Source organism: Podarcis tiliguerta (genome assembly GCF_965153285.1).
Source record: "Podarcis tiliguerta genome assembly, chromosome: 1".
Taxonomy (NCBI): domain Eukaryota; kingdom Metazoa; phylum Chordata; class Lepidosauria; order Squamata; family Lacertidae; genus Podarcis; species Podarcis tiliguerta.
The window spans coordinates 23,722,817-23,748,627 of record NC_139534.1 but is presented as its reverse complement, the minus strand read 5'-3'; the positions used below and the strand labels follow the sequence as shown (position 1 = coordinate 23,748,627).

Sequence of the window (25,811 nt, the reverse complement as noted above, 5' to 3'; positions counted from 1 at the left end):
TTTGTACTAAACCCTCTGAAATGCTGCACTCCCAACTAGTTCAGCTGGTAAATTTACCTCCAGAGGATTTACAGTGGTTGGAGATATTACCATGGTTCTGTTACACACAGTCAACAAGTATTTTGCCTCCTACTTTAGGAACTCTTAGGGACGCGGGTGGCGCTGTGGGTTAAACCACGGAGCCTAGGACTTGCCGATCAGAAGGTCAGCGGTTCGAATCCCCGCGACGGGGTGAGCTCCTGTTGTTTGGTCCCTGCTCCTGCCAACCTAGCAGTTCGAACGCACATCAAAGTGCAAGTAGATAAATAGGTACCGCTCTGGCGGGAAGGTAAACGGCGTTTCCATGCGCTGCTCTGGTTTGCCAGAAGCGGCTTAGTCATGCTGGCCACATGACCCAGAAACTGTACGCCGGCTCCCTCGGCCAATAAAGTGAGATGAGTGCCGCAACCCCAGAATCAGCCATGAATAGACCTAATGGTGAAGGGTCCCTTTACCTTTACCTGAGGAACTCTTAGAATGAGCCATGAAGGGGGAAGAAAGGCTTTTCACATGTTGTACTCCTAGAGTCATAGAATGTAGCATTGGGAAGGACCATGAGGGTCATGTAGTAGTCCAGCCCCCTGTGCAATGCTAGAATCTTCTGCCCAATGTGGGCTCGAATTCACAACGCTGTGATTAATAGTTCCATGCTCTATCAGCTGAGCTCCTGTGATTATTTTCAAACAAGTAAAGGAAAAGAGAATACAAAGGGCATGGAATGTATGCTCATGATCATATTTATCAGGCACTATCAGTTCAGCAGACGTGCCAATTGGACACTGAATTGCCTAACACCACTGGGGAAACATCAAGATTATTGAACAGATGCCTTTTCTTCAGACCAGGGCTTTATATTCAGTTCAGAGTCCTCTCCGAACAAACAGAACTCAAAAAGTGTGGAAAGCAAAACCAAGTTATTTCCCAAGGTGAAGAGTCCCTCTAGTAATTTTAAACAACGAAGAGTCTTGTGGAGTCTTTAAAGACCAATGAATTTTATTGCAGCAAATGTTTTTCTGGAGAAGAATCCACCATAATTTCATCCTATTCTTCTTCCAAAGAAATCAGGTACGCAACGTTGATCCCTTTTTATCTGCACAACAGTCAAGTGTGGTGGTTGTGAGATGATGAATGTGAACCCAGGGTTGGATGAAGACTTCTTGGTCTGCAGGCCCTGTGCCCTAACCTGCTATCCCTCAAATAATAGATTTTCTTATGTTATTGAGATATCAGACTCTTAATTTCAAGGAAGAGAACAATTTCTAAGAGGCAATGTGTCATAATGGATAGTGCTGAACTGACTGAGAAAGATCTGGTTCAAATCTCCCTATACCATGAAGTTCACAGCGTGACTGTAGGATGATTACATTCTCTTAACCCCAGCCTTCCTCACAGGTTTGCTTTGAGAATAAAACCGAGGGAAGGGGAAATTATGAACAATGCCTTGATTAATTAAATCGAATAATAATTTAAAGGACACCCCAATTAAGTATTTTTAACGCACACGTACGAAGAGGTTGTTTTGCTTCAGTCTGCAGTAAAGAGGATTTCACAAATCGTGCTTGGTTGGAGAATGAGAAAATATTTTTAATATAAGCTGAGTAATCAACAGCTAGAGGAAATAAAGGAAGGGAAACCTAGGCTATTGATTGAACAGGAGGTGATCATATGCCATGAATATGATGCAGTGGCAAAGAGTTGCATTAAGGAAAGGCATTTTGTTTTGTTTTATTTGCTTGCTTAAGTGTAATTTATACACTGCTTTACAGGTGATCTTCAAAAAGTGTTTTACCGTATTTTTCCATGTATAACACGCCCCCGTGTATAACACACACCCAATTTTGGGGGACTCCAAATAAAGAAATCCCCCATATGCACTATCCATGTATAAGATGACCCCCAATTTTAAACTTGAAAAAATAGGGGGGGAATATAGTCTTATATACGGAAAAATACGGTACATGGGATTATTACAAGAAGGCAACTTGTTTGTACAAAATCTGCTACTGCTTCTTCTCCCCATTGCTCAGGGCAAGATGGTTCTGAGGAAGCCCACAGGGCAACATCTGGTGGAGGAAGGAGCTACTGTGGGAACTGGATGGTCACAATCCTCCAAGCTGCTTTTTTCTCCACCTCCCTTCAGACCCCTCTGGGGTGGCAATTGCATCCATAGTGAGGCTGGAGAAGTGGTGCGTTTTACAAGGCAATGCCAAGCTAGGTAATAATTTTGTCAATTTTGTCGTCAACTTTGAAAGGAACTCCAGCAAGACCTAAAGCTGGGAATGCACCTCAGCTACCAGAGCACAGGTAGGCCACATGGCACAGTATGGTTCTGCCCATTTCCAGTGCGAAGTCTCAAGCATCCTATGCTGAAGACAGAAGGCAACATTCAGCACATGGAAAGTATATTCCGCGCACAGGAAATGCTTTTTTTGTACCTCAAGCTAGAGTACTGCAGGAGGGGAAAGGTACAAAATCTATGTGTTGAGCAAGAGTGTGTACAACCACTTGCAGAAGAAGCAAGAGAACTGCTATTCATATTTTGCAAAGGATGGTAGACCTAACCTTGGGGAACATGAATTCCGTCTCTGCTCTTACTAAATCTTACTTAATTTCAATGCCTCGCATCTTGGGAACAGCAAGAAGAAAACAAGGAGTCCCATTAGTGAAAAGTCCTGCACAAGGCCTTTTGCTTACGCAGCAGGAGAACATTTCGTCTGGCAAGTCAGTGGACGGAACAATGAGACGAGCACGACACAGAAATCCGCCCTTAAGTTTATCTGATTATTAACTGTTATAACATGTTACTGGACGCGGGTGGCACTGTGGGTTAAACCACAGAGCCTAGGGCTTGCCGATCAGAAGGTCGGTGGTTTGAATCCCCATGATGGGGTGAGCTCCCGTTGCTCAGTCCCTGCTCCTGCCAACCTAGCAGTTCAAAAGCACGTCAAAGTGCAAGTAGATAAATAGGTACTGCTCCGGCGGGAAGGCAAACGGCGTTTGTGTGCGCTGCTCTGATTCGCCAGAAGCGGCTTAGTCATGCCTGCTCCCTCAGCCAATAAAGCGAGATGAGAGCCACAACTCCAGAGTCGGTCACGACTGGACCTAATGGTCAGGGGTCCCTTTACCTAACATGTTACTATCATACATTTCCGCCCCCCCCCATACATTCATTTTTATTTGTATGCCTCTTTTCCACACGCAAAATCATGCTCAAAGCAGCTTACAGCAAAGTAGCAGGGTGCATTTGAAACGAACGCTACAAAAACCATTTCATAACACAGCAAAACACTAGCACAGGAACAAATTCACAATAACACAGCAAAGCAAAAAAACCACAACAAAAACATACAAAAAAGCCACATCTCCAAAATATGGTACTGATGTGTGCCAGTCCTGAGCAAGCAATTATTTTTTAGCATTTGAAGTTGCAGCTAGCTTGTAGAAGGTTTCAAGGGATTCAGTCCCAACGCTTTCCTGACAGTGCAATCCTACAAAGGTTTACTCAGAAGTAAGTGCCACTGAGGTCAATATAAGGCTTATTCTCAAGTAAGTGTGCATAGGACTTCAGCCTAAGAGGAATGTATCTTATCGAACAGAACGCTCAAGCAATTATATCTTCCCAGCGTGCCCAACTGTTAACAACCACCTGATATGCCAGTATTGGCAAGACAGTTCTACCCTAGTAATGACTACCGCACATCAGTCTCTGCTCAATTCAGGATGCATTCAATCATTCTACTGTTCTATTTTCAGGGTCAGAAGGATGCTTTCAAAAATAGTTGGATTTCAAGAAAATGCTTTTGTCCTTCAACCTTTATGCGTTGAGAAAGATCAGTCATATTCTTCCATTTCACAGTGCAATGAACATCCCAATTCTCACAACACGGGCATAATGGTCTGAAATAATAAAGCCCATTTTGTAAGGGTGCAATAAAGAGAGAACATTTCATCATATCTTACAAATGAGTTACTAACCTGGAAAATAATCTGTTTCTCCCCCCTGAATATACTCTATGGCTACAATGGCAACATTGTTTTTTTCACACACTTCCTTGAATTATCACAGAATTTAGTCCCCATTTATGAGATGTGCTTATAAGGGACCACTGGTTACAGAAATCTACCAATTACTGAGGAAACTGATATCTTGATAGAAGTAATTTAGATTGTGCCTGCAATCCTATACCCACTTCCCTGGGACTAAGGCCTATTAGCACAATTAGACTTACTCAAGAGTAGACACTGTATAGTACTGTGCTATATTACTCTTTATGGCAGAAGAAATAAAGTTTTCATGACTACAGATCCCTGTTCTTTCCTTTGTCAGAAAGGGCTATAATTTTGGTCTGCCAGATATTGTTGTGTGTGTTTTTTAACTAACAAAATTAAGTTTTATAAATATTATTCTCAAGTAGATTTGTTGTTCTAGCTAGCATATAGAGTGAGCTCTTTTCTATTCATTTTCAACTTTTAAAAAACCCTCACGTTTTTACTTCTGGGAATTTCTTATCTCCAATGCTTTTTTATTCAAAAGGTAAGATAAAGAGATCCCTGACCATTGGGTCAAGTCTCGGCCAACTTTGGGGTTGCGACGCTCATCTTGCTTTATTGGCTGAGGGAGCCAGTGTACAGCTTCCGGGTCATGTGGCCAGCATGACTAAGCCGCTTCTGGCGAACCAGAGCAGCGCACAGAAACGCCGTTTACCTTCCCGCCGGAGCGGTACCTATTTATCTACTTGCACTTTGATGTGCTTTCGAACTGCTAGGTTGGTAGGAGCAGGAACCAAGCAACAGGAGCTCACCCCGTCATGGGGATTCGAACCGCCGACCTTCTGATCGGCAAGCCCTAGGTTCTGTGGTTTAACCCACAGCGCCACCCGCGTCCCATTCAGAAGGTACAACTAACTTAAGATTGTATAGATCCCACCCTTGAGTCAATATGTGCCAAAGAACAAGAATTGTTTCAGGAACATATGCTACCGAGTTAGGGGCGCCATCTCGTAGGCACCATTCTCCCTCTCCAAAAAATGGGGGTGCCCCCCAGTGTTCCAAACAATCAGGTGGCAGAGGGGGCTTCCCTGGCCAACTCCTCCTGCTGTGAAAGCTTCCTCCGGTACGCCAAAGAAAACGTTATCCAATGTTTCATTCCAAACTCAGCCCAGTTCTTTTATGTGCATTAATACTGATGCGCATTAAGACCATTTTGTATACCTTAATTCAGATTTATTTCGGCTGCAAAATTGGTTTGACTTTTTTTTCTAAATAAGAGTGAGAATTATTGTTTTCACTTTATTGTCGGCATATTGTAGGAAATGAGAAATGGGACTTGGAACACTGGGGGCCACAATCATAGGGCAGAGAAAACAGAATGCAGAAGGGGAAACAGGGGTCCCGTTTTCTGACTGCTCTGATTAATTGGAAAAAGCCAGCGTTACGCGTTGCAAATTTGTGCATGCATCAATTACGAAGGCTACCGCTGAGATTTGCAAAACTGTCAACTAGGAAACAGAATACAGCAGAACTAGCCTCACAAACAGGAATGAGCAACTGACAGTCACTATATAACTGTATCTACCCAGAGGTAGAAGTCATCTGTCTTTTGAAGCTATCAAGTCCTTCTACTATTCTGCAATTTAATTTGAAGTTACAATGCTTCCTGGGGGATTTCCTGGCATTATCTGACAGCATTATCTGCATAGCAAGCGCCTGTCAGGAATTTATTGCATGCGAGAAAGAACTAAAAATATTCATGATAAAATGTTAGTTCATTACCAGTAGCAACCGATAGGACAAAAATTGGAAGCACGGTTGTAATTCACTTCACTTTTTGCTGCAGATCTAACTTACAAACATGCCACTTTGGACAAGCAAAATCTTTAGAGAGAAACTACATGACGGCTTCACTTTGAGCCATCTGTTACCTAATCTGTAGTTGGGAGAGTGTGACAGAGTCAGTAATCAAACACCAGTATCTGCTTTAGGCATGGGTGAAAAAAGAAAAGCACCATATTATGAAGCCATTTATAACCGTTTCACTTGAATAGCAGTCACCTGTTAGATAAAAACGTAATACTGAAAAAATAGGAGGCCTTGGAGGAAAATTATTTCTGAATTCCATTGTAAAAAAAAAAATAAATATGGGTAAAACCATGACCTTTCTAGCTAGTATTTCAAAATGAATCACATATTTCCTTTTCACTGAAATTTAAACGATTGTATTTAGCCACTATTTTATTAAAGGAAAGCGGGGTGGGAAATGCATTGGCAGGAGTGAAAGGATAGATCCATGTGAAAAGGATCTAGGAGTCTTGGTTGACCACAAACTTGACATGAGCCAACAGTGTGACGCGGCAGCTAAAAAAGCCAATGCAATTCTGGGCTGCATCAATAGGAGTATAGCATCTAGATCAAGGGAAGTAATAGTGCCACTGTATTCTGCTCTGGTCAGACCTCACCTGGAGTACTGTGTCCAGTTCTGGGCACCACAGTTCAAGAAGGACACTGACAAACTGGAACGTGTCCAGAGGAGGGCAACCAAAATGGTCAAAGGCCTGGAAACGATGCCTTATGAGGAACGGCTAAGGGAGCTGGGCATGTTTAGCCTGGAGAAGAGGAGGTTAAGGGGTGATATGATAGCCATGTTCAAATATATAAAAGGATGTCACATAGAGGAGGGAGAAAGGTTGTTTTCTGCTGCTCCAGAGAAGCGGACACGGAGCAATGGATCCAAACTACAAGAAAGAAGATTCCACCTAAACATTAGGAAGAACTTCCTGACAGTAAGAGCTGTTTGACAGTGGAATTTGCTGCCAAGGAGTGTGGTGGAGTCTCCTTCTTTGGAGGTCTTTAAGCAGAGGCTTGACAACCATATGTCAGGAGTGCTCTGATGGCGTTTCCTGCTTGGCAGGGGGTTGGACTCGATGGCCCTTGTGGTCTCTTCCAACTCTATGATTCTAGGATTCTAGGATTCTAGGAGTGCCAGATTGGCTCTACTGGTGAATATGCACTGTGCTAACCACACCACTGCCTCCCCTTAGCATGAGTAACTCAGCTGTTGGGGAGTCAGGTAAATACTGCTACTGTTTGGAATCCCATCTAAGAACCTACTTTATCCAGAAATGGCTTAAACTCCCATACCCATGCAGCACCTAAAGTGTTGGCCCTGTCTCTATGAGAGCCTTCTTCAACCTGATGCCCTCTGGATATTTTGGTCTGGCCCCAGCCAGACCATCCATAAATTTATGCCCAAGGTGCACAAATTTCTTTTCCTTTCTTATTGCCACTCACAACCTCTCTTCAGCTGGCGAAGGGATATGATCTCTTCTGATCAACTGCTCTGGAGAACAATAGTGAGATGTTATATCTCGCTGGCTGGAAGTGTCAGACGGGGCATTGCAGAAGTGCTCTTAACAAGGAAGCTGCCATCAGCTTTCAATAAAGAAGCAAGAGCTGCTGCTTTCAGTGACATGTAAGGGAGACAAGCACACCCACAAAACACGAAGGCTCAAGCAAGGAACGGCAAAGCTTCTGCCACAGCTGCCAAAATTTAGAGAGTCTCTGGGAGGCATTCTGGGAGTGCAGACACAGCCCATGGGTTAGCCACTCCTGCCAAAGGGGAATATCCTTCCTCCAAAATGTCTCCAATGGAAACTGGGACATCCTTCTTCTTCGTCTTCTTCTTCTTCTTCTTCTTCTTCTTCCTCTTCCTCTACCCCACCTACCTGACTGGGTTGCTCCAGCCACTCTGGGCTGCTTCCAACATATAGAAGCATAATAAAACATTAAACATTAAATAAACCCTCCCTATACAGGGCTGCCTTCAGATGTCTTCTAAAGGCTGTAGAGTTACTTATCTCCTTGGCTCAGGGGTTGCATAATTCCATACTCTCCAACATTTCTTTGATGAAAATAGGAACGTCCTGAGGAAAAGTGGAACATTCTGGGATCAACCAGAAACCAGGACGGCTTCTGTAAATCTGGATCTATGTAATAAACTAGTGTTAGCAGTAACATGAAACAAGGCTCTGCTCAATATATTGCGCTAGGGGAAAAGCAGTGGATATTAGTTTGGGTATACACAAGCGAGAAGGAAATGAAAAACCACTTGGGGGGGGGGAGACATCAAAGAAGATGCAGCCCTGCATGGGGTGAAGGCTCTGCCTGGACCCAAAAAACAGTAGGAATAAGGAAGGATGCAGGTATATGCTCCAATTCAACTCCCAGCTGAGGACACACACATACCATCACCACAATTCCCACCTTAAAATAACTACTTGGAAAATACTGGCTCTGTTTTAAAACACTCTACTTCGCCCTCTATATTGCAAGGAACATTTTCCCTTTGCTTACAACTCGAGGCAGATCCAGGTGACTGGGAGATCAGTCATTTCTTGATTCTGTGTCCTGGGAAATCCTAGACCCAGCCTCAAACCTGTGTTGCACCTGTTGTTGTTTAGTCATTTAGTCATGTCCGACTCTTCGTGACCCCATGGACCAGAGCATGCCAGGCACTCCTGCCTTCCACTGCCTCCCGCAGCTTGGTCACCTAGTTGGTTGGTCACCAGTTTGGTTGCTCCTAGTAAAGCCTAATAAAATTGTGTATAGTCTACATTAAAACTATTAATAAATGCAGGTTTTTTTTGTCTTCAACAGCAACCCAATTTTTACTCTCACCAGCCCCCTCTTAACATCCAACCTGATGAGAACGCTCAAAAGTTTGGCCACTATTTTATGGCATTTGTGGTTGACTCTAATGAAGTTATTGTCCAGCTTGAGAGATGGCAATGCTCAGCCGAACTTAATTGCTGGGAGTGTTCTATTAAGTAATAATTACTTAATATTAAAGAAAGGGGGGTTTTTCGTTGTTGTTTTTTTGTTTCGTTTTTTGAAGAAGAAGAAGAAGAAGAGGAGGAGGAGGAAGAAGTTGTTGTGAAATGGAAGGAAATTGGTTCTACAAGGGTAGGATACTTTCAGTGCCACATGCTGGTGGCACATACAAAAGACCAGGAATTCATAAACTATTGAAACTCAGGCCAAAGCACAAGTAAATACTGTCATTTCAGTCACTGTAATATTAGTTGCCAGTTACCGTCCACCTTGCTTGGGCTCAGTGCTATTCTGAATAGCACTGAAATTGTTTAATTGCCCTCACAAAATTGGTAGCGAACAGATAAGGAGTGCTCCAACAAAGAGATTGTGAAAGAGACAAAACTCAACGGTAAGCAAGGTGGGCGGGGGGCGGGGGTTCTCCACTAAACTCATTCTTTCATCTCACATTGATGGAATGTTGCCCTCAACAATAGATGTTCTGTCCTTACAGAAGAGCTGTTAACTGTACACATTTCAATTATTATTCAATTACGTTTATTTCTCAGCAGGACGACACTTTTTGTCTTTGCAGACAAAAGATTAAATGTACCGCACTGGGATATGCTCAAGCGTAGCGTTCAGTTAATAATCAGATTATCTGAATACACTAGTTTAAAGGTAATAAAGCTGTTGATTGTATTAATCAAGGTTACTTCTCAAAAATATGATTTACATGCTAACAAATATGGATAATTTTTACTTTTAGGTAAAAAACAAAGATGGTAAACCCCCCCCCCAAATAGCTAGAGTTAAATGCTTAAATGAGTAACAGACTAGGTCTCCATAGTCAAAATTTAACAAAGTTTATACATACATATATATTTAGATTAGCCCGTCTCAGGTTCATTCATCTTTCTGGATGCCACCACTGAAGTGTAGTGAAATGTCACTGGAAATCATCCTGCACTCAAAGTAGCTAACCTTTAACTAATGGAACTTGCATTATTACTGCTGCAATGAATCAATGCCACAAGCAACGTGATGTAAACACAATGCGCTATAAACCAAGTATTGGTATGATATATTAATTGCAATAGTAAGGTAAAGGTAAAGGACCCCTTGACAGTTAAGTTCAGTGGAATTCTATCATGGGATGCTGCGCTCATCTCTGCTTTCAGGCCAAGGGAGCCGGCGTTTGTCTGCAGACAGCTTTTCTAGGTCATGTGACCAGCATGACTAAACCACTTCTGATTCATGGGACACCGTGATGAGTGCTAGAGCACACGAAACCCTGTTTACCTTCCCACCACAGCAGTACCTATTTATCAATAGTAGCAGCAGTCAGAAGCAGACCACCATCCTCACTTCTCAAATCTCACCCTATGTATGATGTAAAAGTACCTTCCATTTGTGCTGCTGGTCATGCACAGGGCAGGGCTTCAGTAGTTACAAAAGCGCTCTTCCATTCAGAAAACTATGGTTTGTGAAGTTGCAAACAAACAAGTCTCTAGTTATGGCATAAGAACGACTTATAAGAAAACTGAACAATCTTGACAACAGAGATACAGTACAATGTAAAGCCTAGGACAGGCATGTCCAAAGTCCGTTTTGGGGGCCTAATCCTGTGGCAGTTTATTTATTGGTGTCAAATCCTAAAAAAAAGCTCAACAACTCTGGTTAGCCCTCATGCATGTTTACTTCATCAAATCTGGCCCTCTTTGAAAAAAGGTTTGGGCGCCCCAGGCCTAGGAGTATGGGCTGGGAAGTACAGTTTAACAAAAAAAAACCTTTCGATTTAACATGGTAAGGACTTTCAATGTTCATGCAAGCTTCCTTGTTAAGTGTACTTCTGCAGGGCTCAAGTCCAAAGCCAGCCCAGCAAAGTCTATGGAAGGAAAACAGCACAGTGCTTGTCAGGTTGGTGAAGCTTCTACTCAAACAGGCAACTCGTTCAAAATAAGCTACTTCTTATCCTTTCTGACATAAAATTGGCATGGACCGTCCTCAGAACTGTCTCTTCTACACTGCCAAGTTTCAAGACAGTCGGCAGAACCATTTTCTAGCAATATTATTGCCTGATTTTTAAATTATGGTAGGATTCTGCTGGCTCACCTTCAGAACCACCCATAAGATAAGACAACTGTGGTCCTATAAATCACTTTGGGTGGGATTCACCTCGAGAGCCCTGTCAGCGGAAGAGCTGTACAATCTGTTCACAAAGACTGAAATCCTAAACACTCATCCGGAAAGAAGACTTGTTAAATTCAGTGGCTCTTATTTTGTAGTAGATGTGCATTGGGTTGCACTGACAGTTTGGTAAGTGACTGAGTAAGAAGTCTGTTTTCAAAAGTTTCAGAACCAGGCCCTAAGCGCTTTGAACAGCTGGCACACATAATCCTCTTGTTCACATGTAACGGATTGCGGCCATTTACCTCCTTCCCAGTCATTTTGCCACTGCACTACACTGAGTCAAGTAATGACTTGGCTTAGAATGTTATCCGAATCCAGGCTTGTGATTTATCTCTCTCCAGAACCACCAGGAGCTGTTGTCTTATGATTTACAGCTTGTGATTTGTCTGAAGAGAACTACGCCACATTCCCAGTTCCAGACAACATGCTAAGTTACCCCATGACTTAGTTCAGTGCATCACAGCAGCAAAGCAGCCAGGGAGAAACAAAGAAGCCACCATCTCTTCTCTGGGAGTCCACGTTTGCTTATTCACATTGAGCTATGGTTTGGCTTAATCTTATATGTGAATCAGGTCAACGAAATTGCTCAGACAAGAGCTTGCTACTGTTTAAACAGGAAAGCCTTCAAAATACTGATCCAATTGCCATAATGTTATGGTCGCATCCATAAAATAATTCAATATTTCCTGCTCTTTAGGGTTGTACTGTACTTCTGCTTCTCTCCAAATATCTTAATTTTTTCCTGCTTATTCCCTTCAACTGAATGCATTCTTGTTCCAACTGAGGATCATCTCTAGTCCAACCCCTTGCAATGCAGGAAAATGCAGTTGTACCATACGGGGATCGAACCTGCAACCCTGGCGTTACCAGCACCGTGCTCTAACCAGCTGAGCTATCCACTTGTGTAACAAGCTCTGTCTTCCATGTTTCATGGCAAAGCCAAGCCGGAGTTAATCCTGTCCTTACTCGCCAAAAGGTAGGCATTTATATTTTGGCCTCCTTCTCCCATGGATATCCCTAGTGGCAAAATAAGCCTGAGCACTCGTTCACAGGAAGGCTGCACAAAGAAGAGGCAGGGTTTGTGGACCTTTTCAGAATAAGGTAGAAAGGGATGGGTAGAGTAAGAAACAAAGCTGATCACTGCTGCCATTTTTTTTCTTCTGCGCAGAAAGCTTACAATCTATAACACTATGGAGGAGGCCATTATATTCTTAATTCACATAGTGGTTCAAGCGCTGGACTAAGACCTGGGAGACAAGGGTTCAAAGTCGTACCTGGTCATTAAGTTCCCTGGGTGACCTCTGGCCAGTCACTGCCTCTCAGCCTAACCTACCTCACAGGGTTGTTGTGAGGGTTAACTGAGGGAGAGGAACAATGTATGTACGCCTCCTTAAGCTCCATGGAGGGAAAAGGTGGGATAGAAATACAACAAAACAAATGAATAAACAAACAAACAAGCCTGACAGAGCTCACCAGCACCTGAGAGTGCATCATAGAATACACCCCAAAATACTGTGCAACTTATGTTGTGCTTTAGCAAATGATTCTTCCTATCTCACAACAGGAAGTCTGAATCACAACAGCTGGAATCCAAAGGCATCATTGTGCAAGTAGGAGGCACTGTCACCAGGTTAAAAAAAAATCACTGATCTTTCCTTTCTGCTGCAAGCCTTGATGGTCCCCCATGCTGGAGAAGCAGATTTGGGGTACATACAAGAGGTTGCAGCAGAAAAGAGGAAAGCCACATTCTCTGAGCTGAACTCAGCTTAGAAAACAGGATCCAAGCCAGCACATTAGCCCTCCTGCGAAAAAGAAGGATATACACAATTCATAAGTTATTCCACATGGGTTGGACATTGCCCGTACATAATTCTGAAATGGCAGCCATTCATCCAATACTGTAAAGTGAAAGGATTTTATTTTAAACTTGTATTTTAGTTTCATTCCACCTCAAGATCACTCCTGCAGTTAATTCAGCTTAATAAATGTTGTCCTTCATATTAGATTGCCCGACTGAATTCTACACAGGGCTACGTTTCAGTTCGTCCGACATTCAATACTTTTTTGTCAAGGTTGCTACTTGTTTAGAGGGTAGCATTTGGCATAATAAAACTTTTCACCATGGGGGGGGGGGGACATGGTAAAAAAAAAGCTTTCTTTGAGTAAGACCTCAGAAAACTGCAAACTGAAGCAAACTTCAAATAGAACTGAGGTAAATGAGTGACTTAAGTGGGCAACTCATACTATGTGTGTGTGTGTGTGTGTGTATTGAAAAGGAACTGCATTGGAAACATAAATATTTGCTCTAACTTACATTGAATTAATGAGCTATACATCCAGGCAACTAGGCAATGCAACATGACAATGAAAGCACATCAATTTATCCTGAAATACAACCAGCGTTAGAAATTCAGATACATAAAAGAGGTGCCAAACAGCTCCTTAAACCAAGGTGACAGTTGCCAAAATGGAATGTCTTGCTGCCATTTTGGGGCAAGACAGCTCTAACAAGTCTTTTTCTTCTTCTTCTTCAAACGATGGACTGACTTTGACTGATTATCAGTTAAACATCTGGCTAGTTCTGATGACAACCTTGAGCTAGGTTAAGAATTCTGAGAACTTAAAAGAAGAAAAGTCACTTGATCCAGGGACAGTCTACATATATATTGGCCTATTCCTACTTTCTTTTCCCCTTAATGTGGACACAGACCATTCATAACATAAGAATATTCTTCACAACTGTGAACAGGGCAGTGGGGTGGAGTTAAGTGAGAACAAGCTACAGCAATTAAACTATAATGTTGTTCACTGCTCCTGCTCAGGCTGCACAGAAAAAGCATTTTGGTTCCTGAAATTTATTCCGATGGTGCAGATAAAATATAACGGAAAGAATTATACAGGATGTGTTGCTGGTGTGTGAAAACAGGCAAGATCCGATGATCCGCAGGCATGCACCTCCAGATGGTGGAGATGTCAGGTGCCATCCTGGCGCCCAGGCATCTTCAGTTGGTTGCATGTGGACGATGGCTAGGTGCAAAATGCACCTGGCTAATTTCTATCACTGAATACAACCAACTTCAGGCTACATCGTTTTATCCTATCCTGTTTCTTTGCAGCTCCTCAGCAGCCTCTAAAAGACAAGGTCATATCATGTGGACAAACTACAATCAAATTAAGGTAGGCATGGATATACGAGTGAAGGATGGTTGTTACATAAGAGAATGATATCCAGCCCCAAGAGATTATGCCATGGAAGCGGGGGGAAACCCTGCTCAAATCTCTGAGCCAGTGACATCCAGTTAAGATTTAGGTGTTCCCAAGATTATGAACTAACTATCAATCATATAATGAGAAGCTAGTGCCACCAGGGCTCAGCAGCTACTGACAATTTTATTGGTGGACACATTAACTGGTTTCTTGCACTTGTGACTCACTGTTAGTACATTAGAAATTATAATGTGAAAGAGAAGCTATTTATTTAATTATTTCCAAGCAGGAATGAGTGCACAACCTTCTAAAGAGGCTCAGGCACATTTCCTGACAGATGACAGATTGTTAAATTCAAGTTACACTGCAGGTTGGTGTTCGACCTTGGAAATGTGTTTCACTACAAGAAATACAAATGAGGTATTCTGGCTTTATTTCCTGATGGTGAAAGGCTTTTTATTAGTCAACAAGAACACCCACAGTGTTAGGCAGCCTCACAACAATTTGATTGTCAAATGAAATTAAAGAGATGGGAAGCCTTAAAGATTACCACATTGCGCATTAGAAAGGGTGAGCCTGTCAAAGCAGTCTTTCCCAAAGAGCCTTAAATAACAGCAAGGATAAACAAATGTTTCACAGCATCTTGAGCAAACTAAAATTAAAACACAATTCATCTAAGAAACCTAGCTGAGAAAAAAGAAAGGCGATGGTTTAGTGTGCCAACTTTTCCATCAAAAATTTAAAGCTCGTCTTCTCCAACATGCAGGAGCAATTAATTAAGCACAGATGTGAAATTGTGCTTTTGCAATGAGGAGAATGTCCCAATTTCTCTTATATGGCGAAAATAAGCAAACTGAGCTTTCAAAACGGTTTTACTTCATTGCTACCCAGTTATGTTATATAACATCATGCCCCCACGCCAGTTCTGGGTGTTTAAGCTTCATCTGGAGGTTTATTACAGCACAGTATCAGCATCGGATTACAACTTTTTAAGCATGCACACGCAGCTTCTTTTATCATGATACGAGGAAGGTATCGCATCCCCGGCCCAGCTTTTCTGATGACATCGTTAATGCAGAGAAAATGCTCCCGCTATGCAGGAAACACACATCTTGACTGCAAAGGAAAGGAAAGAGACGGCGGGGGGGAGGGGGGAGAAATCCCTTCTGTATTAGTATTATCATCCATTCGTTTGCCAGCGAAGAAATGCAGGGATAACAACCCTGTTAAGGCAACAACTCCCCTCTAAATTAAAACAACGCAGCATCTTTTCCAGAGTGCCTTTTACCACTCTAGTTTGAAAAGGCAGACTTGCCCCAATGGGCATTTAAGGTCGTGAGCGGGGGGACGGGGGACGCAAGCATGTGCATCTTCCCGTGTGCGCGCACCTGCACAATCCAAGTCATTGGAGAGTGTGCCCACGAATACAGACCTGCTCCTCTTCCTATGCTTGTCTGGCCGAGACCCAGTTGGTGGGTGGGTGCAGGCAGAGAGAGAGAGAGAGGCCTGCGCGTGCCTGCATGCCTAGCTCTCTGCTTTATCTATCCCACCCGGAGAGCCGGCCAGACAGAGACCAGTTCTCCGGCCCTGCGCGCAGTTTCGTCCCGGCGCACGCAGCCATTGTCCCCCCGCGCCAACGCATCGCTCGCAGCATGTGATGCGGCGCGAAGCTGACACGGGCAACTTGGCGGGCTCCTCGCCGGCTCTGCGGCGGCGACGTGCCGCTCCTGCGTGGCACGCGTCTGTTAGGGGCCCTCCGGGTCTATCCAAGAGGCTGGCAATGGGGCGTGTGGGGGGAAGAGCAGGGAGGCTCCATCCTCCTCTTCTCCGCCGCCGACCCACCGCCGCTCCCGGCCTGCGAAATCCCCTCAGACGCGGAGGGAGCAGGGCACAAAGCAACCCGCGGCGTTACCCCGCTGCCAGCCCGGGCGAGAAGGAGAGGAGGGGAGCAGCACCTTACCTGGGCTGGGCGCAAAAGGCGCGCGCTCGGGCCGCTGCAGCAGGAGGATGCGGGCGCTTGGAGATGGATGAGGGCGCATGGAGAGCGGCGCGCTCCTCCTGCCAAGGGAACGCGTGTGGCGTCGTCGGCTCTTCCTCCTCGCTGGAGAAGGAGCTGCTCCTGCTGCGGGCGGCTGGAGGGGGTCCTCCTCCTCCTCCGTGCAGCCTCGCTCGCTCGCTCGCCCGCCCTCAGCCTCGACGACTCCCGCCCCTCTCCGCACGGAGCAGGCTGGCCTGTGCCAAGACCCGGACGCGTGGAGCCAGCCGGAGCGGGAGTCAGTGCCAAGTCATCCTCCCGCCCAGCTTGGAAGAGGCAGAGGCGCGGACTGGAGAGCAGAAGGGCGGCGGCGGCGGCGGCGCGGGCAACCCACCCATCCAGGCGCCCGCCCGCCCTCCCGCCCCGCTCCGTCCAGCCCCCCGCGCTTTCCTCTCACTTCGCCTCAGGCTGGAGACCCGGCACGCGCCGCCGAGAAATGCCAGCCGAGGACCCCGCGGCGCCCGCTGCTCGCTTGGAGAGGGGGCTGCCTCTTCTCTCTCCGCCCCCCTCCGCGAATCAGCTCAAGTCTTTGGAAGGGAAGCGGTCGAGGGAACCCTTTTCGGAAGACTGCGTGACGCACGTATGAATGTGAAATCTGCATGCACACCTACATGCAAGCATCGGGGCATGTTTATATTTGCCAGGTGGCTGCGGGGAGCGGGAGGGGGGAGTGGAGGAGAAATTCGATTCGGCCTGCGTTCCAGTGAGAAGCTGCCCACTTCTCCAACCCATACAAAATCACCAAAACAACACTCTCCCTTCAGATTTTGAGATGCAACCAAATAATGTTGTTAGGAGTTTGTGGGTGCCAGACAACACCCCCCCCCCACACACGTGTTACTAGTTTCAGACTCCCTTGTGTTGGGAGTTTCTGGAGGCCGGACACTGGACCCCTGGAATCAGCAAATGTTAAAATATAAGCCAGGCTGGTTTCCTGATGGGCCAGTAGGGGAACAAAAGGAAGGTGATGAGACATTAGGAAAGCCAAAGGGAGGGGGGGCGGCTTTGTGCCAGGCTGCAAAATGGGAGGGCCCTTCCTTCAACTTAGAAGACAAAGGCACTAAGGCAGAGTTGCAAGTTGAGCTTTAGGGTTGGTGGAGTTTTTCATTTTGTGACCTAGAGGGGGAAAGGTTGCAGGCTGCTAAAGGCAGGGAGCTGGGGGGAGGGTCACATCACCATGGCCAATGTCTGTTCCAACCCCTCTGTCACAGGCTCAGGTCGTATATATATGTAAATAAACCATATATCCTAAAGACGCCACGATCTGTGTTGTGCCTAATTCCCAGAGGGAAATACAAACCCTGGGTGACATAGGCGTAGCCAAGGGAGGGGCAGCTGCCCCCCAAAATCCTCAAAAAGCAATACAAACATTTAACAAACTGAGCTGCTGCCCCCCAACAAAAGCCTTTACATTTGAAAGGAAATGTGCATTTTTAAAGGACGTCAGCCAAAAAAAATCTCAACTTTTTGTGCCCCCCCCCCCATCAAAAATCCTGGCTATACCCTTGCTGGGTGAGCATTTTATTTCCCTGGAATCTCGCATCACTCGCAGATTGGAGTGGTATGCAACAAAATGCAACCAAAATACATGTTTTGGGGGAAGTATACGTTCATAAAAATGCATATGTCAGTAACACAAATACATTACATTAAGGGAAATTGCTTGCCAAAAAGACATTGTTTCTTAGGCAAAGCCACATACAACAAAATGTACATTAAGAGAAATTTGCACCAAGATATACATTTTCATGAGGATTTTAAAACAAAACTATAAACTGCAGGAACTAAATCTAAGATTTCTTAAAAAACGAGGAACTGAGAGAAATGGAAATTGACAGATTCATCTACCTGTACTTGGAGGTTATATGTAAGGTGCAGGGGGAGGAGGCTAAGGGAGGAGTATATACCAGTGGTTTTCAACCAGAGTGCTGTGGCACCCTGGGGTGCCTTGAATGATGGTCAGGGGTGCCGCAGGCAACATTGGCCTCTGTCCCTCTTTCCTTCCCTCCCTCTTCTGATGCCCTCTCACATCTCTGCCTCCCAAAGGCTTACACAGCTGTTTGTTGCAGCAGCCCTGACTACAAGCTCCCCAGGCAAATGGTACCTCTGGGACTGGCCAGGGAGTGCTCCCCAGGCCCCTTTGGGGCAGTGTGAGGAGGCACCTCTCTTTGGGGCTGTGGGGGGGCAGCTCAGAAACCAGGGGCGGCAGTTGCGGCTGCTCTGAAGACTCCCAAGGAGAGGGGAGAAGAGAAGATACTGAGGGAACACTCCCCAAGGGAGGGTGTTCAAAAAGCGGTGAGTGGCTGCCGGCTCTGCAGGCAAGGGGTGACATAACGGGACTCCTGAGCCCCACAAAATGTAGTTGGTCAATGCTATTTTTCTAGAAAAAGATGTGCCGGAACTCACCTTGTTCTCTTTTGATGGCAAAGGCGCCCACCTGAGAGATGCTGGAACTCAGTTCCAGTGAATTCTGGCTGGGGAAAAAGACCCTGAGAGGGCTTATGAAAAAGAAGGTACAGTGGTGCCTCGCAAGATGAAAAGAATCCGTTCCGCGGGTCTTTTCGTCTTGCGTTTTTTTCGTCTTGCGAAGCAAGCCCATTGACGGAGTAGCGCTATTAGCGCTATTGACAATTTAAGGGCTAAAAACGGCTTTTTAAGGCTTGGGGGATTAGCGGTTTTGCTGCTAAAATGCTTTTAGCAGCTTAGCGATTCAGGAAAAGGGGTTTTTGAGTGAAAAAAAATTCAAATTTTTTCGTCATTTTTCGTCTTGCGAAGCAAGCCCATAGGGAAATTCGTCTTGCAAAGCGCCTCTGCAGACGGAGAACCCTTTCGTCTTGCGGGTTTTCCGTCTTGCGAGGCATTCATCTTGCGGGGCACCACTGTAAATGGAAACAACAACAAAAGCCCATTAAAAAGTAAAGAGTCAGCATCATGGTGAACTAGGAGTCAAAATAATTAAAATGTTTTCACCTGCCACTCAAGTCGTTGCACTGGAAGAGTATGGCAGAGGAACATTCCAAAGTCAGGATACCACAAGCTAGAAGGTTAGCCACCAATCTGACTTTTGGAGGCATGGCTTCCAGAGCTGAACCAACCATAGTGAAAGCAATACAAAGGCATTCTTGTATTTTTGCTCTCCGCAAACATGAAGTGAATATACGCAATCTCCATAAAAGCAACCATATTGGAAAACCTTGACCTACCAACCTTGAGAAGAGCAACAGGTTGGGGTTTAAGATGCTGTGAATTTCCTGTGCTGTAATTTGGCACTTCAGTCCTGGGGAATGCCCACCAGACTACAGATACATGGACAAAGAAATGCCACATCAGGATCAGACCTCAGGTGGTACTAGTTCCATAGCCAGGGAAATTGTGAAGAGGATTGAACAGTATGCCAGAAAAGGGGTGGGTGGGGAGAGAAGGGAATCAATGCAGAATAGCTGGAAGCTTAATATTGATAACCTGATGCTCATCCTTTGCTCCTTTGTACTTGGTTAAACAGCTCTGGTGGGAGGCATTTTGACAAAGCAAACACTTCCAAACAACCTGCATTGCAACAGCATCTTGCATATACAGTTAATAAGACTATACAGATCTAGAGGATAACACAATTAGAGAGCAGTAATAATCAAAAAGTGTGCATCATGCAGGAGTAGACTGTAGGGCACTCTTACGTTTGGCGGGAGATTGTCAGATGACACTGACAAGGCAACTACATTACACATTCTAGAGGGACGGTAAATCAGAGCTGGCCAACCATTATATCTGCCATCTGCATCTGAAATAATTTTCTCATTATGCGTTCAAGGTGGTTTGCCTAGTATATCAAACATACACAGTCTTACCTCGGCTCCCAAACGCCTTGGGAGTCGAACGTTTCAGCTCCCAAACAATCGAAAACCATAAGTTCTTTTGGAAGCCGAACATCCAACAGGGCTTCCGCAGCTTCCAATTCTGATTGCAGCCAATCAGAAGCCGCGCTTTGGAAGTCGAACGTTTTGGAAGTTGAACAGACTTCTGGAAGGGATTCTGTTCGACTTCCAAGGTACGGCTGTACTTGAATACTGAAGGTTCTTCTCCAATTTCACTTATCAGAGTCAGCAACATGCACCTTCACTGTACCGGTCTTACATCAGAACTAGAACGCACAAAATGCTGGCTTTGGAAATTCCAGCATTTGAGAATGCAGGATGTTGCCAATGGCTCCTGGCATGTTCTGGGACATAGCCCAGGGGAAACAGCTGGTGCTGTCATGGCCTTAGGGCTTCTCTGCTTCCTGCACTATTGATTTAGGGTAGTCACGCAAAACTGGAAGTGCAGAAACCAAGGACTGTGGGAAATGCAGGTAGCTTTCTTAGAATTAATGCATACCATTCATTAAGTAATACATGTTGTATGCAAACTGGTTGACATGTTCTGGCTATATAGTTCGTGATGGAGATGGGAAGGAACCAGCTGACTGATGTTTTAGTGCAGGTGAATTGCAACATGTTCTTGACACAATAGCAGTGCATTTGTGGTTAATTTATTCCGCTTTAACAGTCACTCCACAATGCTTCCCCTATGCTACCACATTATTGCTGATCGGAGGAGCAACAGGGCAATCAAACTGGGTCAAAAAACAACAACACCCCAGAACCTTTGTGGTATGAAATGTCACAGGAAGTTATGAGATATGCAACCAATTGGGAATGAAGCGATATGGCCACCCCAAAACTATTTTGCCAGTACAAATAGTTTGGAAAGCAGGATCACATATGGGTATCCTGATAGCATCATGAGCACAAATAATAATAAATGTGCAATGAAAAAGACATCTGCAGTGGCCCCTAGAAGCAAATCTTGTTGCTCCATACCCAACCTTTCGGCTGTTTCACCTTCCATGTCTTGCAAACTCCCAGGGAAGAATTTGACATCATTTTGAATTTTGGCTTGCCAGGGAGGTCAGTCTCCGCTCTCCTTCACCTGTGCGCAATTCTAGGGATTCTCCCAGCCCCATTCAGAGCGAAGTGGGGCGGGGGGATGTGCAGGAAAGGGCCGGGCAGGAGGCCCCATTGCACAACTGAAAGTTATTGCACACTGATGCAACTAATTTTTTGACTTTCACTCCCATTTTATTATTCCGTTGGTCCACATATACTGTAGTTATGTCAGCCATAGTATTTAGACTTCAGCATTTGGCATATCCCTGAATGTCATTTGCAAGTTAAACTTCCTATTACTTATTATTTGCCTAATTTTAGAAAGCAGTGATTACACGATGCCTTAGCCCTGTAAGCTACCCCTGAAAGCACAGGCTATTTAGTGGCAAACTAAAAAAAGATCTTATGCTATATGACTTGCATGCCACCGACCTGACAAGCCAATCAAAAGCAATTACATTTCGCAGTGTTAGGAGAACAAGACAAGCGAACCCTAACAACAGCTTGTGCAGCTGTCATTAATGCAGCAGAGAATGACAAGTACAAGCAACACACAAGAAGGGGGAAATGCTTAGTAAACCAGTTTTAAAATGCAATCATGACAAAGGTTAGTGCAGCTGCAAATAGTGACTTTATAATCTAAAAAGACATGAAAGTTTTGCAGTCAAAACCAGCTGCTTTTTCACCATTTAGTGCAAGTGTAAGATCATGGTCTCATTCAAAATACAGTCATACCTTGGATCCCAGACGCCTTGGGAGCTGAACGTTTCAACTCCCAAACGATCGAAAACCAGAATTGAGTATTCTGGTTTTTGAACGTTCTTTTGGAAGCTGAACATCCAATGGGGCTTCGGTGGCTTCCAATTGGCTGCAGCGCTTCCTACAGCCAATCAGAAGCCGTGCTTTGGAAGCCGAACAGACTTCCAGAACGGATTCTCTTTGACTTCTGAGGTACGGCTGTACATTAAAATGAACCTTCTGTTCACACACATATACATAGTTACTGTACCAGTACTACTACTAGCTTAGAAGCAGAGAACATGTTTTGCATGAAATAGGTCCCCATTTCAGTGGCCTGGGATCTCCAGATAATGCTGGAAAATACCTCTGTCAAAAACCCTGGAGAGCAACTGCCAGTCAGTGTAGACAATATTTAGCTAGATGAACCAGAGATGTACCGTATTTTTCGCCCCATAGGACGCACCGCCCCATAGGACGCACCTAGTTTTTTGGGGGGGAAATAAAGGAAAAAATTTTTATTTCCCCCCCAGGCGCGGGGGCTGGCTCGGGGGAAGCCTGAGCTTCCCACGACCCCAGCCCCCAGAACAGGCTGCCGCCCCAAGTCTTGCGCGCCCGGCGGGACCTTCTGCCGGGCGCGCGAGGCTTAAGGACATCTGCCTGAAGCAGGGGGTGGGCTCCGCAGCTCACCCCCTGCTTCGGGCGGCAGGCTGCTGCCCCAAGCCTTGCGCGCCTGGCGGGACCTTCTGCCGGGCGCGCGAGGCTTAAGGACATCTGCCTGAAGCAGGGGGCGGGCTCCGCAGCTCACCCCCTGCTTCGGGCTGCAGGCTGCCGCCCCAAGCCTCGCGCGCCCGGCGGGATGCACCGCCGGGCGTGGGAGGCTTGCGGACATCTGCCTGAAGCAGGGGGCGGGCTCCGCAGCTCACCCCCTGCTTCACGCTGCAGGCTGCCGCCCCAAGCCTCGCGCGCCTGGCGGGACCTTCTGCCGGGCGTGGGAGGCTTGCGAACATCTGCCTGAAGCAGGGGGCGGGCTCCGCAGCTCACCCCCTGCTTCGGGCTGCAGGCTGCCGCCCCAAGCCTCGCGCGCCTGGCGGGACCTTCTGCCGGGCGTGGGAGGCTTAAGGACATCTGCCTGAAGCAGGGGGTGGGCTCCGCAGCTCACCCCCTGCTTCGGGCGGCAGGCTGCCGCCCCAAGCCTCGCACGCCCGGCGGGATGCACCGCCGGGCGTGCGAGGCTTGCGGACATCTGCCTGAAGCAGGGGGCGGGCTCCGTAGCTCACCCCCTGCTTCAGGCTGCAGGCTGCTGCCACAAGCCTTGCGCGCCTGGCGGGACCATCTGCCGGGCGTGCGAGGCTTGCGGACATCTGCCTGAAGCAGGGGGCGGGCTCCGCAGCTCACCCCCTGCTTCAGGCTGCAGGCTGCCGCCCCAAGCCTTGCGCGCCTGGCGGGACCTTCTGACGGGCGTGCGAGGCTTGCGGACATCTGCCTGAAGCAGGGGGCGGGCTCCGCAGCTCACCCCCTGCTTCAGGCTGCAGGCTGCTGCCACAAGCCTTGCGCGCCTGGCGGGACCATCTGCCGGGCGTGGGAGGCTTGCGGACATCTGCCTGAAGCAGGGGGCGGGCTCCGCAGCTCACCCCCTGCTTCACGCTGCAGGCTGCCGCCCCAAGCCTCGCGCGCCTGGCGGGACCTTCTGCCGGGCGTGGGAGGCTTGCGAACATCTGCCTGAAGCAGGGGGCGGGCTCCGCAGCTCACCCCCTGCTTCGGGCTGCAGGCTGCCGCCCCAAGCCTTGCGCGCCTGGCGGGACCTTCTGCCGGGCGTGGGAGGCTTGCGGACATCTGCCTGAAGCAGGGGGCGGGCTCCGCAGCTCACCCCCTGCTTCGGGCTGCAGGCTGCCGCCCCAAGCCTCGCGCGCCTGGCGGGACCTCCCGCCGGGCATGCGAGGCTTGCAGATGTCTTCCTGAAGCCTGGAGAGCGAGAGGGGTCGGTGCGCACCGACGCCTCTCGCTCTCCAGGCTTCAGCGAAAGCCTGCATTCGCCCCATAGGACGCACACACATTTCCCCTTCATTTTTGGAGGGGAAAAAGTGCGTCCTATAGGGCGAAAAATACGGTAACTCAGTAAAAAGCAGCTTCCTATGTTTCCAATATAAATTTACCACTAACAATATGTAAGGAGATTTTCATTGGGCAGATAAAACAGTTGTGGGGGGGAGTGGAGAGGTTTGAAGGGTTGAGGACCGACAAATACAACAGGTTGTTGTTGTTAATACCCCACCCATCTGGCTGGGTTGTCCCAGCCACTCTGGGTGGCTTCCAACATAATATAAAAACATAATATAACATCAGACATTAAAAACTTCCTGATACAGGGCTGCCTTCAGATGTCTTTGAAAGGTTGCGTAATTGTTTATCTCCTTGATATCTGCAGGGAGGGTGTTCCACAGGGCGGGTGTGACTGCCAAGAAGGCCTTCTGGCTGGTTCCCCATAACTTCACTTCTCTCCTCCTTTACCCTGCGTCGGCTCCGGGCGTTCTCCTGGCCACGGAGCTATGCTGGGCAGTTGGCCGGGCGCTTTCACGCCTGGCTCGATTTGGGTCGTGGGGTGTGTGTGTGTGTGAGCAGTTCCCCCAGTTGAAGTGCCGGGCATCGCCAGTTCCGCAGCGGCAGTCTCAGCAGCCTGGAGCCAGCCTGGTAGCGCAGTTGGCTCTGGCTGGCTTCAGGAGCTGCTCGCTGCCGTGGCGCCCACCATTTTGCCTCACTGGAAGTCGCCATATGATGTGTCTTGTGCCGTTGAACCCATCACGCAACATTCATTCCCTACTAATAAATCTACAACACTTAAAATATAAATCCGGGGACATTAAATGAAATCTGGGGACATTCCAGGGATGGATTTTGTCTAGGGACAGATTTGTGAATCCAGGGATTGTCCCCAGGAAATGGGGACGTCTGGTAACCATACTCTAAAACTCAAAGGAGACTGGGGCAGGCTGCAAGGCAGGTGTGGGGAAGGTTTGCTATTCAGTTGTCACTAAACTACAACTCCCATGAGCCCCGGCAAACATGGCCAATGGCCAAGGTGATGGGAGTTGTAGTTCAGCAACATTTGGGGACAGAATGTTCCTCACACCTGCTGTAAGGTCTCTAATTATTGTTAGTTGAATTACTTCGGAGATCCCAAAGCAGAACAGGGCCGTAAAGACCCACATCAAAGAATCACAAAGGCCCTAAGAGAGGAGGGGGTTAGCACACTAATGGAACCTAGATCAGGAGGGATAAGTCCCGATGAATGAGGAAACCAGACTGAAGAGTCAGTGGTAAAGGGAAACTGGGAAAGAGCATAGGCAGAAAAAGGGGGAGTTGCAGAACCACAAGGCCTGAAAATCATATATTGATTTGGAATAAATAGTTAATTTTGGTGCTCCAGGTTTTCAGTAGGCACAGTGTTGCAGACTTAGTAGTGAAAACTTTCCACCTTGGTCTCTTGTGTAATATAAGCTACAGAAGCTGTAAACAGATGCACTGAAATAAAGATTAAGAGATTCTTAACCAACAGATGTTCTCCTGAGATTATGACTTCCTGTCTTCAGAACAAGACATGCCAGATATTTAAAGTTATATCCCTTTGCTGACACTCTAGGGTGATTGTTCAATGGAACAGTGCATGCCATTGTCTTACAATAATCCTGGCATAGTTTAAAGCACCCCTGGCTAAGACTCCCTGATCTTGCTAGGTGGTGTGGATTTGTTAATATCAACTTTGATTGGAATATTTTCGCAGTCTAGGTTTGAGAGAGAAATTACCGTATATTTTGTTTGCATTTCGATGAGAAACTACCTGACTGGTACTTTCTGAATCAGTATGTTAACCA

General features: G+C 46.5%; 1 protein-coding gene across 19 annotated transcripts in view; it reads right to left on the bottom strand.

The window, feature by feature from the left end:
• OSBPL6 (oxysterol binding protein like 6) overlaps positions 1–17,510 on the bottom strand; it is a 101,859-nt gene extending 84,349 nt beyond the window's left edge. For 5 of the 19 annotated variants that reach the window (XM_083407238.1, XM_083407233.1, XM_083407235.1 and 2 more), the window contains exon 1: positions 16,205–17,509. The gene's annotated coding sequence lies outside the window, so the exon portion shown is untranslated. Of the gene's footprint in view, positions 1–15,676; positions 15,913–16,204 lie in introns of those variants that run through there. The other 14 variants (XM_083407230.1, XM_083407231.1, XM_083407229.1 and 11 more) reach the window with 5 other exon arrangements.
• Between the last annotated feature and the right edge of the window lie 8,301 nt (positions 17,511–25,811).